Source organism: Saccostrea cucullata, unplaced genomic scaffold, assembly GCF_032062105.1.
Source record: "Saccostrea cucullata isolate Sc308-1 unplaced genomic scaffold, CSIRO_AGI_Scuc_v1 ctg9631, whole genome shotgun sequence".
Taxonomy (NCBI): Eukaryota; Metazoa; Mollusca; class Bivalvia; order Ostreida; family Ostreidae; genus Saccostrea; species Saccostrea cuccullata.
This window is the reverse complement of record NW_026924930.1, coordinates 10,681-24,917: the sequence shown is the minus strand read 5'-3', so window position 1 is coordinate 24,917 and position 14,237 is coordinate 10,681. Positions and strand designations below refer to the sequence as shown.

Genomic DNA, 14,237 nt, shown 5'->3' with positions numbered 1-14,237 from the left:
ACAAGTAGATTTTACTTGAAAACAATACCATTTTCAAACGACTATGAAAAGAAAACTGGAAAAGATATCACTAAAAAATAAATTGTGTTATAACCCACAAAGTCTAACCTATCACAGAGTAAAATTTCATTTATTTTGGGGACAGGGCATATTTTGGCACTTCGTGGCTGTACCTCTTTACTCCAGTAAAACCGAGTGTGTGTGTGGGATCCCGGTCAGGATGCATTTTCATAATATTAAAAATATCAGTTTTTCTGGTTATGAATATAATACAGTTTCAAAGAATAGTATTGACAGCTCATAAACATGTATAATAATGTTAATTATCAACATCCACCACTCAAAATTCTAAAGCCTTATTTTAGATTAGATTGCCCGGGTTATTCTTTGTACAGTAGGTCATAGGTCAAGTAAATTATACTGAGTATATGATTATGTGAACTCTGAATATATACATGTACTTATAGGAGTCGGAAGCAAATAGAAAGGGGTGGCTTAAGCACCAAAAACAAACGTTTGGGGTGTTAGGTCCAAATTTTTAAAATAAATGACGCCTATGATACATTTATGTTTATTTAATGCTATTTATACATATATAAGCTTACCACTTTTGTAACATAGGTCCTCCATTTCTTTTTCTTTCTTCCTTGGTAATATCCATGGTCATATGTTCTTAATAAAATTTCGAGGCTGGGAAATTAAATGCTCGCTGTTTTACGATCTATTTGACCTCTTGCAAACGGCCCCTACTGTTTTCAAACGCTATAGATTTCTTTTCATGTACTACAAAGAATTTTAATGCGAGTAAAGTGTAAACTGCCACCGGTGAAAACGAAGTCAGATCACTCATTACTAGCAGTACGAGTGCCAAAGCTGATTTGAAATTTTGGTGTGCACGTTTTACACATTACGAAAGCTATAAGAAAGCAGACAACGTAACGTGTACAAAACGCTGTCACTTTACACTTAATTTAACTGTAGAGTGTCAAGGCTGATACCGGCCATATTTCGAACGAGGCCAGATCACTCATTTCTAAAAGTATGAGTGCGAAAACTGAATTTAAATTTTGGTGTGAACGTTGTACACTTTACGAAAGCTATAAAAAAGCAGACAACGTAACGTGTACAAAACGCTGTCACTTTACACTTAATTTAACTGTAGTAGAAAAGAGGTCGGGTTCGGGTTACAATTTAATACGTACAACAAGTGTTTACGTTCTAATAATAGTCAGTTGTGAATTTACCCTGGAACCAAACAGAAGTCTATCGACACCTGTCCCGTTCGAGGTCCACAGCTCAGGTGGGTTGTAACTGACGTTACCCCTCACCATTGCAAGTCTTTATATATATTGTTTATTATTTATTATGTAGATTATCTTACGCACTTCACAACATTGGCGTCGCCGGTAGGATCTTCCGATCGATGAAGTGCGACATTGTGTGTCTATATTTCGCGCCATTTTTTCTTCGTTTGTTTTTTTTTCGTTTTGCATCTTATCAAATAAAATTCTTTTTCAAAAAATAAATTGAATGGCGATTTCTATCATTTCCTAACTATTTTCTCGTTTTTCAATTAGATTGCATTTGATCTGTTGTCGGATTTTCTGATAACGATCATAAACATTTCACTCTCGATTTTCTGTCGGACTTTCTGATAGTTAATCAACAACACATCTGTTTCTTCTATCTTTATTTTCGCAACAAAATAGAACAACAACCAAATGGCATCTAAAGAAAACCCTGTAGACATAAACAATGCCAACTTTGGGGAATTGAAATCAATCCCAAACATAGGAGAAAAAGGGGCAGAGCTTAACATCAGAATAAGAGAGGAAAAAGGGAAATTCTCTGTAGAAGACCTTAAAACACAGCTTGCAAAATTACGATCAGAAATAATTAGGCTAACAAAGGAGAACACTGCTCGACAACAACAAATAGAGTATTTAGAATATGCATTAAGATCTGAACATGAAGAACAAATGCAAAAATTACAGCAAAAATTTAAAACAGAGTTAGAAAACACAAAAACACACTATGAAAATACAATTAGTGAGAAAATGGCAACAAAGGACAAAGAACTTGCAGTGATGGAACAAAAACTTTTAGAACAAGACAGAAGATGGTCAAATAAGCTACAACGTTTAGAAAATAAAATCAAGCAAGTTGAAAATGAAAAAGTGAGCAGAGAAGAAGACATATTAGCCACAAGGGGAGTTAACAGGAAATCATCATCTGTGAACCTTGACACCAATCCACCAAAAATGTCAACATTGGATGGAAAGAAATACCTCCCTTATATTATTAGAAGAAAACTTCAAGACATCAAACAGAGTCCTGAGGAGTCTGTAAAAGAGTTTGCAGACAAAGTCTCAGAAATGACAAAAGATGGATATCCTGACACACCCGAAAATGGTCAGCAAACTGTAGCAGTATATGCATTTCTCAAAGGATGTTCAAACAAACGAGCTGCTCTCATTGCAATGGAGAAAGACCCACCCACATTAGACATTGCAATACAATACATAGAAAGTATCATCACAAATGAAAAGTCTGAAACAATAAGGGTGAAGTTTGCGAGTTCAAATAGTGAGAGTGAGGAAGGTGAAGAGAAAGTTAACAAAGTTAGGGCTATTTACAACACAAAGCAAACTTCAACTCATTACATGTACACAGAAAAAACAGAAGTGTCAAAACTAGAATCAAGGGTCAAAAGATTAGAAGACGATACAAGGGAAATAAAAACTAACATTCAAGATATCCTCAAAATTTTAAAATCCTCCAGTGAGAAAAAGAATCACGGATCAAATAGTCGAGATAGTGTACATGTAGGAGTTAGATCTCAATCAAGTAGCCCAAGCAGACAAACTTGTGTTAAGTGTGAACAAGGAGGTCACTTTGACAAGGAACATCCTTATGTTAGAAACAGGTTACTATCGACATCTCAGTCAAATTCTTTAAACTTCAACAGGTTGAAGATGTAGGCCACTCTTCAACCTTTTCAGACACCTCAGATAGGCCTCGTCCAAGAGTTAAATTCAAAGTTACAGTTGGACATAAAGGTAACATCATCAAAACTGGAATTGCAAAAAAGTTGAGGTTAAGGGTGGGACCAATGGTACAAAGGTGGGATGTAGTTGTTGGGGAAATAGCAGATTCATTACGGTATTTCTTGGACTATCTGATACATGTATTTTCAGCATCTTTTTTTCACACTAGAGATTATGCGTCGGATTTTCTGATGCATTATCCAAAATCTAAATCAGATTTTTCTTCTGCAGTTAACAATATTTAAAGAAGCCAGAAAACAAAACAAATATACATATAATCTACTTACAGGATTAAATCAGCAGAAATATGTTTGAGTAACTACTGTCTTTCACAATGACTTTGATCTTTTATATGCGGTTGTTATAAAAAAGAGATTTGTACACAAATTTTATTCTTTTTAACTTTTTAAAACCACTTTTAATCCATAAGTATTCAAAATCGGGAAGGGAATAAAGAAAAGAAAAGGTGATATTTCATGTAAAATCAATTGGTCAGTCACAAAACGAAAGAACCACTTTTCAGGAGAAATACATTTTGTAGATGAAGAGAATTATAACTGGTTTTCGAGATGCCCCACAAATGCTACTCGAATAGGTGTCAAGATTTTTAGATTATATTTTATCGTTCTTAATATTACCGGTTAATTTTTATATTTATATGGCATCAAGTCGGATGTTCTGATTTGTGCCATACCTTGGGTTCAATTAAAATGGGGAGGAATGTAGTAGAAAAGAGGTCGGGTTCGGGTTACAATTTAATACGTACAACAAGTGTTTACGTTCTAATAATAGTCAGTTGTGAATTTACCCTGGAACCAAACAGAAGTCTATCGACACCTGTCCCGTTCGAGGTCCACAGCTCAGGTGGGTTGTAACTGACGTTACCCCTCACCATTGCAAGTCTTTATATATATTGTTTATTATTCATTATGTAGATTATCTTACGCACTTCACAACATAACTGTAGAGTGTCATGGCTGATATCGGCCATCGTAATATTCACACACTAAATTGCCATTATATTACTACAATATTTAGATTGGAGAAATAAGGTTTTCATATTGTGTACTGTTCTACTTGGGATTATGGTAACACATAGTAAAGTTTTGTTAATCCTATTTTCTTTTACTGTTCAATACAATTCAGAAATCGAATATAATTTGTTCGAGTTGATCACAGTCACTAATAAAAGAAAATATTAAGTCGGTCGTTAAAGTATTCGTCCACAATGCCTTTCGTGATAAGAAGCTCATCTCTCTCTGAATTTTTTTCATTTTACATTGAATCATAAGTTGACTATATCTTTTTCCTCTTGGCAACCTGCACTGTATTTTTTTTAAAGGAAAAGCAGTATTCTCTATATTGCGAGCTTAAACAAGAGGCCCATGGGCCACATCGCTTACCTGAGTAACTTGGTGATGCAGTTCATTACAAGATTTGTTCTATACATTTCTATGTAAAATTTGGATTCCCTATTGTGGCCACGCCCTTCCCCCGGGGGTCATAATTTTAACAATTTAATATCTAAACTACCCAAGGATGCTTCCACATAAGTTTCAGCTTTCCTGGTCCAGTGGTTCTTGAGAAGAAGATTTTTAAAGATTTGTTCTATACATTTCTATGTAAAACTTGGATTCCCTATTGTGGCCCTGCCCTACCCCGAGGGGTCATAATTTTTACAATTTAATATCTACACTACCCAAGGATGTTTCCACATAAGTTTCAGCTTTCCAGGCCCATGGGTTCTTGAGAAGAAGATTTTTTAGTGACCCTACCCTATTTTTGTCTTTTCTTGATTATCTCCCCTTGAAAGGGGACTTGGCACTTTATTTTAAAAATTTTAACTCCCCTTCACTCAAGGATATTTGTACCAAGTTTGGTTAAAATTGACCCATTGGTTCTTGAGAAGAAGTCGAAAATGTGAAAAGTTTACAGACGGACGGACGGAGAGACGGACGGACAACGGGTGATCAGAAAAGCTCACTTGAGCTTTCAGCTCAGGTGAGCTAAAATATTAGCTCGTCTTATTTTGTGTCACAAGTTGTTCTAAACAGCTGTCAGATTTAACTGCAATTGATATTCGTTTGGAGCAGGCGGGGCGACCCATCACACTATCGCGATGAAGGAGTGAAATGCATGCACGAGAAAATATATGGGCTGTTTGTTTAGAGTGTTTCTTGGGTTATTGACAGCCACCTTGGTATAAATCTGCTCACTTACTCCCATTGTCTGATGCGTTAATTGATATGCCGACCAGTCGAGTTTAAAAAACTCGTTCAGGTTTCTATGTCGCTTATATCCAATTATAAAGAATACCGGGGAAATTACAGAACAATGCTCATCTTTTTTGATAATTTTATTTTCCCGAGTTTTTTTGACTGCAGGGTTATAATTGGTAATAAGCACAGAGGGCGGTCTATTTGATGTGACCTTGCAATTGATAATATCCATAGCTGTAGCTAGCGAAGAATTCCAAAAGTGGTTACAGTAATTAATTGCATCAGTCCCAGATCAAAGCAGAAGCTCCAATTCCGTTTAAATTGCTAGTGATTATTACCCTTAAAGAATTATTAATAAGAGGCTCATCGGCCACATCGTTTATCTGAGCACTTTGGCAAGGACAAAGCAGTATTGAAAAGTTTTAAATATGAAAGTGGTCCCGACATTTGATCTTCTATTGAGGCCTTGCCCTATCCCTACGGACATGATCTGAATTTGAATCTACACCACCTGAGGATGCTTCTGAATTATTATGACTAATCATGTTCTTAGGACTTTTCAAGATTTTCTTTCCTATATATTCCTATGTAAAACTTTGATTCCCCATTGCGACCCCCCTCCCCCCCCCCGGGGGGTCATAATTGAACAAACTTGAATCTAAACTACGTGAGGAAAGTGTGACTGAAATTTCAACTTTTTTGGCCCAGTGGATTTTTAATAGATACCACCTAATTTTCACTATTTCTTAATTATCTCCCCTCTAAAGTGGGCGTGCCACATCATTTGAACAAACTTGAGTCCCCTTTACCCAAGGATGCTTTTGTGGCAAGTTTAGTAAAAACTAGCCTAGGGAGCTTTTTACTAGCCTAGGGAGCTTTCAGCTCAGGTGAGCTAATAATTTTACGTAAATTATAAAGCAATGAATTTTTTTTTCTCCGCTAAGCCGCAAACATCAAAATTGTTAAAAATATCGGAAAAAAAACTTTGTTGTATCAAACATATTGACGTTCTTCTGCAATGAATATACATGCTTGTCAACCTGATTTATACATTATGCACCCAAAGTTCTGATCAGCTTTCGCTGCAAGTTCATTACTATTATTGCATCTGGTAAATGAAATGTGCTTTTCCCATTATATTACATAACGGCATTGGATTTCTTTCTCTACACACACCCTAAAAAACTGCTTATAAACTTTAAACTCACCATAAACTTCTCGCAAATAGCGGAGGAAGGACTTAAATGCTGCTTCCTCCCTTACTCGCCTGTTTCTGCCTTCTTCGCTAAATTCCACATTCATCAGGTGTAAGAACTTGTTCACCGTCTTAGAGTCTGTTGGGGACGGCATAAAAAGGTACTTAATCCTTCCCTTTTTTGTTATCATCTGAAACATTGAAAAGATATTTATTGGTATATCTGAAGTTCAACCTGTGATATATTTGTTTAAATGCACGTATATAAGATAGTCGAATAAAATAGAAATTTTAATTGCGGCTTCTTTTAATGTATAAACATGGTTTAGATTGTGCGAATATATCTCTCCTCTTTCTGTTGGTAAATGTAAACATGTAAACCACATATATATACAACTCGTAAATGCCACAAAGACAAATGTTGTCTTATAATTTGGACACACAAACACACTTTTAAAGGAAATAAAATATTACAGACCTGCCTACCCTTCCGCTTTTGGCGTAATTCTTCCGCTTTTTACCACTTAATTACGCCACTTATATAAATTTTACGCTTTTTTATATTTAGGGCCCCGCAAGGATTTGCGGGTGCCCTATAGTAATCACTCTGTCTGTCCGTCTGTCCCTCTTCCGTCCACAAATTTTCTGTTTTTTTCTAATAACTTTTTTTATGGTTGCCCGATCAAGTTCAAATTTGGTCTGGTAGTTCAGTAGGCAGGAATACATATTATGATGCCAAGTTTGGTTCTCATTGTTTTCTGGTTTGGAGCTGGGGTGGTGGGGTAGATTCCTTAACTATGCATAAGAATGAATGGGCAACTTTTTTTATGGTTGCCCAATCAAGTACAAATTTGGTATGGTAGTTCAGTAGGCAGAAATACATATTTTGATGCTAAGTTTGGTTCTCTATGTCCCCTGGTTTGGAGCTGGGGTGATGGGGTAGATTCCTTAACTTTATATAAGAATGCATTGGCAAAGAGAGATAACTGCTGAAGATGTTCCCATTGTAAAATGAATGCTGGCTATGAGTCCATAGGGATTAATTAGCTTTCCTCCTGAAGAAAATCCAGAGCATTATCTTTATCTGTCACATTGAGATTAATTACCACCTCTGTCTGCAAATGAAGTTTGTTTTGAAGTTAAGTCAATTTGGAATGCTATGAACACTGTGAAATGTGGATTTAGATATAAATTTTTCATAATTTATTTTTGTTTAATAGTTATAATTTCATTGAATTCTAAAAACAAGAAATAGATTAAAGAAGATTTTTTGATTTACTTTTTTCACTTTACATTAATTAATTTTTAAGGTAGTTTTATAAAAACCCCATTCTATCATTAATACTGAAAAAAGTTCTTATTGTAACTTTAGAAGAAAATGATGAGAGAGGTACAATTAATCCTTTGGGATCAATTATCTAGCCTGCTGCAGAAAATTTAGTAGGCTTTTCTTTATCTTTAAGATTAATGAAAACCTTTGTCTGCAACTGCTGTTTATTGAAGTGAAGGTCAAGCCTTCATGATATTTTCATTCATTGAAGGCTGGCATTTTATATAACACAAGCTTCATAATTGCTTAATACATTCAATGTTAAGTTGTTCTTTGCTGCCTAATGTAAATACAAGGATATTATTTTCAGGTTTTTGAATATTCAGGAATTATCTTGAAATTTTAAGAATACGGTTGCTGTTGCTTATTCTTCGTACATTTTTTAATCATTCCGTAAGCTGCATCCTTTTAATTCTACCCCACGGCGGGGCCCTTGCTGACTGGTCAGTTTTCTAGTTTGGTTTAAGATTCATTATGAACGTCTAATTTTAGAGTCAAAGTACGACCTGCTGTAATGAAAATAGAAGTTTTAGTAAAACTAATAACACACGCAATATACCTAGAAGTTATATGTGTACTGGTATGGCGAAGATTTGGAAAAACACGAGAACGCACTATACTTACGTGCACTACTTACGTTAACTATTAAATGATGTATTAAGTGCAAGTCTTTCTATATTCAGTTTAGTTCACTGTAACATTGCTTAGAACAAGATTGAAAAAATGTCTCTATAAAATTTGTACATGAAAAATTTACATTTGGCCATCTTAGCTTTGAACAAAAAAAAAATCAAAGTACTCAGAAGTACAGAGAGCCGGGCTCATTTACAGAGTAGAATGGATTTCTTACATGAATCACGTTTATATTCTGATGAAAAAATTATTTTAAAACTATCAATATAAATGATAAGACACTGACAGTGAGTTTTTCAATCCTAAAACCACGGTCCGATATTATCAGAATCAGAATTAATCTGGTACCGCAGTGAATGTAAACAAACAAGCCAGTCTGGTTCCCTCTCCTGCTTTACCTCGTATGTGTAGAGAACTACGGTAACACTGATTATCAAAAATCCGTACGCTAATGAACTATGTTCTTTGACTTATGAAGTTTTCAAAGTCATTACTACTAATGTTTATTTTATATATCGTATATACTTGCCTATAAGTCGGATTTTTGAGAGCTAATCCTTGGTCCAAAACCCTATGTCCGACTTATAGGCGAGCTATAAAATTAATGGCATGATATGAGGTCAGTCCCTCTGATATATACGCTCATTAAATACAACCGACTTATAGGCGGACCGACTTATAGGCGAGTATATACGGTAGATAAAACTTCGTTTTATTTTTGCTTCTTTATTTAGCGTTTGTATTATCTCAGAAGTTGTTGAGAGTAAGAACTATATTTTTGCACGTAACTTTAAAATGGCGACTATGGGGTCAACATCCTGCCTTGAACAGGATCCCATAAGCCGGCAATTGCTCTTTGAGCAATAAGCCCGGCTAAAAACTAATAAATGTTAGAAAAAAAAAAAGGATTTGATGTTCAAAATTAATAAATATTATCAGCAGTTGAATTTAGAAATAGAAGCCTGATGGGTCTTTCCTCTTTATCATTTATTTTGTACATATACTGTAAAGTGTAAACATTTCAAAACCAGTTTTAAAAATGTGCGTTGTCAGTGTAAAGAGTACGTGCCTTGTTACAATTCACAGAAACAGACATCTAATTCACCATGCATTTGTTAAGAAAATAATAGTTTTTATGGCTTTGTATTGTGCGTCAGAAATTTGTACAGGCTTACTTTTAGGACATAGGTAAAGTCGTAATCTGTAAAAACGCTTCTGTGGATCTATGCTATTTCGATAGCCAAGAATGGACAACTCATCGTCAGAGCCCGGAATCTTTTCCACGACAGTTCCGTCTGGATAAACAAGGGCTTTGTCCTCTGACTTATGTTTATGAGTCTGTTTTGCTGGCAGAATTTCTTATATGCTGCACACTTGATCTTCGATGACGTGTTTTCTGTCTTCAGAAATGGACCAACAGTAACAAGTCCTCCACACCAATGTGTACTACAGGAACCAATTCTCACAAATCTGCCGCTTTTGAAGTAGCCATGTCCAACAGATATCTTAAATGCAAGTAAGAATGAATTTTTTGGTTCAATGAATTGAGTTGAACATATTTTATTGACAAAGTCAAAAGGATCAGACACAAGTTCAGAAACTTAGATAGTCCTCTCCTGATATAACATTTTGTGAAATTGCCAAAGTAAAACAAACATATATACATATGGTCTACTATATACATTGTATACATTGTAGCAATAGAAAGGAATAAATTCTTTAAATATACAAATATAATTTGAGATGGTGAGGAAAAAAAATAAAAAAGTAAACTTATTTTGAAAAACGACCACATTCATTTAAGAAAGTTTGAATAGTCTTGAAAAGTTCATTATTTTGTTCAAACGTTAGAGAATCATCGCCCCATAGCATTAAATGTACATCTATAATATGTAAATAATTTGTGAGTCGCCACGACAAAACCAGGCTTGTTGAGTTTTACGTCATAATCGAGAAAATACCGCTGAAAAACACACTTGAAAAATGCACGACGTTTTTACTAAACCACGATGTTTACAAAAATAAAACTTATTAACTAGACCTATAATTTCTATCCAGAATATTGATTTAAAACGACTTGCTTTATTTTAAAAGAATTTTTCAGCAACTGTTGATATGCTTTTTTCGTAGATTTTTTCATACCGATTTGTCAATATATTTTGTTAGAGTTATCGATCGTAGTAAAAGTGAAAGTACGTAACCAGTTTAAACAACATGCGGGAAATCTCGCAGACGGCAGTAATTATTCATTCACTGATGTTGTAGGAAGTTTATTTATATTATGAGCCAGTCAAGCACGGTTAGTGTAGTGCCTGATGAAATTATTTTTTATGAAGATGAACCTTTTATTGATGAAATAACAACTTTAAACGATTTGTATTTTGGAAATCAATCGGAGTTTGTTTCCTTATCATCGTCCGAATTACTGGTGATATTTCAGATTCAGACACTGAATTAGAACACAGAATCGGTAGACATTGATGAGGAAAATTGTGTTGCAGCATTCAAAACAAAAACATGTGGGTGCAGTAAGTTGTATGGTGTTCCATGTAGTACGAAAGTAGAATTTAGTCACATGCTCGAATACAGACAACAGTGTCAAGAAATGTCAAATGAGGAACTTGATATAACTGTTAAAGTTCAATTGACAGCACACAGAAAGTCCAGTACATATTGGCCCCAGTCTATGAGCAAAAAACAAAGGACCGAGAAAGAGTAGCACAAAAGCACTATTTTGCAGGAAAGCAGGTCTGTCGAGATACTTTTCTATTTTGCCACAGTATTGGGAAATTTAAGTTAAATAACATAGCTTCTTCCCTTGATAAAGATGGTCTCAAGCCAATGATTCATAGGAACGCTGGTAAAATGCCGAAACATGCACTCAGTGCAACTGATGTAAAGCGTGTGTGTCAGTTCTTGGAGGAATACACGATGAAGAATGGACTCCCACTGCCAGGCAGACAACCAAACTACTCAACTCAAGGCAACAAACTCCTTCTGTTACTTCCTTCTGATAAGACAAAATCTGATGTTTGGGAACTTTAAAATCAAGCAGCAGTAATGCAGAATTACAGGTTTGTTTGCATAATTTTGTTTAATGAACTCATAAATCAAATATTTTCACGTGTGTTTTAATTTTTAATTTTCTGATAATATTGAATATGCTTTAGAAAACACGTCACTGTGCACTATAGAATAATATGCAGGTATAATTATAATAGTCTTTAAGCATTAATTTTAAAAAAAATGTGATAGTCTCTTTAACTATCTTTAATAACTTTTTAGGAAAGTCAGTTTATCAGATTTTAAGAAAATCTGGTTGGAACAAATGCCACATATTCTGATCATGAAACCAGCTACCGATCTGTGTCCTAAATGCCAAAGATATGTTCACAACATCAGCAATGCTGGGAACTTGTCTGAGGATGAAAAGAAGGCCATGCTGGAAGAGTATACCTGTCATCTGGACAGAGCCAAGGAACAGAGGGAGTATTACAGAGAAAGGTGTTTGCAGTCAAAAGATTTGTATCATACACACAACTTGGATCAAGCTGAAAGAGGTGTGAACAGTAAATTTTATTTTCATTTTTTAAATGTTGTGTACTTGCCACATAAAATTAATAGGAGGTTATTGATTCATGCATGCTGTCTTTTATCACTCTCATTCTGATCAAATTAACACTCATTATATGAAAACTAATTTCAGTTTATATACATATTGTATTTATATTTGTGAAGGGCAAGTGTGAACACATGACATAATCCAGACATACAGCTTTGATTTTGCTCAACAAGTCCACTATCCTCACCATGCACAGGAAGTAGGACCACTATTTTTCAAGACCCCTAAAAAGTGCCAAGCCTTTGGTGTTTGTGCAGAAGGAGCAGGTACATGTAAACAATAATTAGACAGTTAAAACCTTGCATGTAAAGAATAATTAGACAGTTAACTTAATAACTTGCATAAGGTATTTCATTTACTGACCCTGGTAAGCCATAAGATGTTTGAAAAAAAACATGGAAATATAACATACAGGCTGCATGTAAAACAATTATTATTTTTGCAATAGGTGTGCAAAGATTTTATCTGGTTGATGAAGCTGAGGAGATGGGCAAAGGAGCTAACACAGTTGTCAGTCTTCTGCATCATTTTTGTGAGCATTGGGGATTTAGAGAGAAGGATGTTGTGTTGCAGATGGATAACTGTGCAGGTCAAAACGAAAACAACACAATGATAAGGTAGATATTTAAAAACATTCCATTTATTTAACTTTTATTTCTCTTGAATTAATAGCCAAGATCAATAGATAGATTGTTTGGCTAGGGTTTTCTATTATATAACTTCAACAGAGAGAAACAGTCAAATTGTTGTCTCTAGGTAGTGGAGATAATCTAAGAAACTCTTGCCAAAGGTCAAAGGCAACAGTTTTCCAGATCTTCCCCACTGTATACTAGTACATGTACATAGGGACAGCAGTATGGTATTCGCTTGGTAGCAATGAAATATTAGCAAATGTTTATAATTACCTAGCCTGCTTAATATTTTCTCAAAGTGATAATTGCACAAGCAGATTTTGATTTTTCATGTAAATTTAAAGCAACATTTCATATAATAAAATGATTGAAATTAAATTCTTAAACTTTATAATGTTAAATCAGAAGTATTTATGAATGGGTGTCAATGTCTTAATGGTTGACTTTGTACATTTAAAAATAAATTGATTTGCTGGCTGGGACAGGTGAGATTTAAGAAACCTTAAACTTGTTTATATTTATATTCATATACATGTATCTTGCTCTAGATCTGGCATGTGGAGAGTATTGACAAGCCGGCACCGTCGTGTTGAATTCTCACTAATGGAGGCTGGGCACACTAAATTTAGTCCAGATTGGCATTTCGGTCTCTGGAAGATGAAGTGAAGACACTCAACTGCAGAAACTCTAGAGGAAGTAGCGTCATCAGTGAAGCAATCTTCCAGAAATGGTCACAATATACCCCAGCTGGTCAGTGATGTTGACAGGCCTGTTACATTCTATAACTGGTCATGTTTCTTTGATGCCTTCTTCAAGAAAGTACCTTCCATCTCAAAATTTCACCATTTTAAGATTTCTGCAGACAATCCTGGTGTTGTTTCTGTGAAGACGTATTACAGCTCAGAAGAAAAATCTGTCAACATTTTGAAAAGAGGTCAGCAAGTATTTGACACTGAAACTTTGCCATCAGTCATTGAACCAAAGGGCCTTGATGCTGCAGGGCAGTGGTACCTATATGATGAAATAAGACCATTCTGCAGGGATACATCTGACAGTCTGGAGTCATGCCCTAAACCTCTGTGTCCGAAACCTCGCATCAAAGTGGATCCAGAAAAAAGAAAGAGTCCAGAGAAGTACTCTGTGCCAGAGAGTTAAGATGCAGTATAACATCGATGAAGATAGACATGTATTGAGCAAGGCTTCATGCAATCATTCATGAAAATGATTATTTATTCAAATTTTAATTCTTTTGTGTGATATATTAATTGTATGCTTGTGTTTTGTTTCTTTAAAAGTTAAAATGAAAAGTGACTAAATTTTTTACCTGCTATGTGCTGTATAATTGGAAATTTATAAGTATTTGGTTTTGAACTTTTTGCACTAGAAATTTAACCTTTTTGCACTTGAATTTGATAGGCATAAAAAATGTGACCACATACTATATAAATTCAAATTTCTATACATCAGTATTAGGTATTTGCTTGATAATGTTATTTATGTCTTATTATTTTTTACTCTCTCATAAAAGTAGCGTAACTGCCATTATGTCTAAATTTTGA

The 14,237-nt window shown here is 34.8% G+C and overlaps 1 pseudogene; it reads left to right on the top strand.

Annotated features, from left to right (window-relative positions):
* The first annotated feature begins 10,325 nt into the window (after positions 1 to 10,325).
* Positions 10,326 to 14,237, top strand: LOC134267648 (uncharacterized; annotated as a pseudogene).